Raw genomic sequence first — 1573 nt, forward strand, 5'->3', positions numbered from 1 at the left:
AAAAGGACTTTTTGTTGTCCTTGATGCCTGAAGCTAGTTGGAGTTCAGTTGCAGCCTTGGCTTTCCTGGTTTGCTCCCTGCAGGACTAGACCAGCGTGGAGTAATCCTCCTTGGAGGTGAATCCCGTCCTCCATCCTTTGTAGGCTTTCCTTTTTAGCCACAGCAGGTCCGCTAGGTCTCTGGAGAGCCAGGGGGGCTGCTGTGCCTTCTTGCTGCCTTTCCTCCGTATCATAGTATCATAATGAATGGGAACATCTGGAATAAGAAAATAGCTCTTCTGCATATCTTTCTATCTATTCAACATCCAGTTTACATTATATTCACCAAAACTGGATGCAGCATTCTAGTATCTTCCACCAATGATACATGCAGAAATCACTTCCCTAGTGTTACAGTTTATCTGGCCATGTCTACACAAGACAGTACTTCACTGTAGTGGTGGGGGACACTAACTGTGACATGATGCTACTGCACAGTAGTAATGAGCTATTGCACAGTAGCTCATTGCTACTGCATAGTAGCATCAGAAAAAAATGTTGTGGGACTGCTACTGTGCTAACTTGGATATATATCTATTAAATGATTGCACAGTAACAACTGTGCAATCCACTGCTTGTGTAGATGCACTCCCTGCTTATATATTCAAGATTCACATTAGTGTTTTTAGCCATAGCATTCTATTTGGAGAGCATATTCAGTGCCTGTCTATTATAATATCTAATCCTTTTTGAGTCACTATTTTACAGCATACAGGGTGCATCTACATGGCCATTAATGCACCTTTTCTAGTGTGCATTAATTTTAGTACCTCCAACATGAGGTACTAAATTAATGCATGTTAGGCTGCCCTGATGCACAGTAGCACGTTTGTACAGTTTTAAGGGACATTTAATGAGCAGTAGACTATTTTACTGCGCATTTGCTTAATGTCATGTTTATTCTGTGACACTTTAATATGCCGTAAAATAGTCTACTGTGCATTAAAACGCACATGTAGACACCGCACGGTCCCCCATTCTCTAGGGTATGGCCTGTTTTTCACTACCTGCATTCCTTTGTACTTAGCTGTGTTAAAACACATTTTTGAATAGGGCCAGCTTACTAAGAGTTCTAAATCATTCTGTATGACTGTGCTGTCCTCAGCATTTACCACTTCACCAATCTTTGTACCCTCTACAAATCTTATCAGAGGTCATTTTTATATTTATGTCCAGATTACTGATAAAAATATCTAATAGTGTCTGGCTTAAAGCCAATCCTGCAGGAAGTCTTTAGAAACATCAACATTTGATAAAAATTTCTCATTAACAAGTACTTTCTGAGATATGTCCCTTAGTCAGTTCTTAATTCACTGTTCTAGTAAGTGTTGGGGAGATGCTTAAGGTACCAGAATGCAGCATAGGAAAGGTTGAGATCAAAGATATACCCTGAAATGAAATGTGTAGACAATTCTGAAGTGTAACAGAAAGGACTTTCTTGTTTAACCTTGACTGCAGCTCATTTTTCTTTTTAAGACCCTCTTCTATAATACAGCTCTAAAAAATTGCTATTACTGTTCAAAGCTACTTCTTTC

The sequence above is a fragment of the Crocodylus porosus genome, unplaced genomic scaffold (genome assembly GCF_001723895.1).
Source record: "Crocodylus porosus isolate Cpor-Errol unplaced genomic scaffold, CroPor_comp1, whole genome shotgun sequence".
Lineage (NCBI taxonomy): Eukaryota > Metazoa > Chordata > Crocodylia > Crocodylidae > Crocodylus > Crocodylus porosus.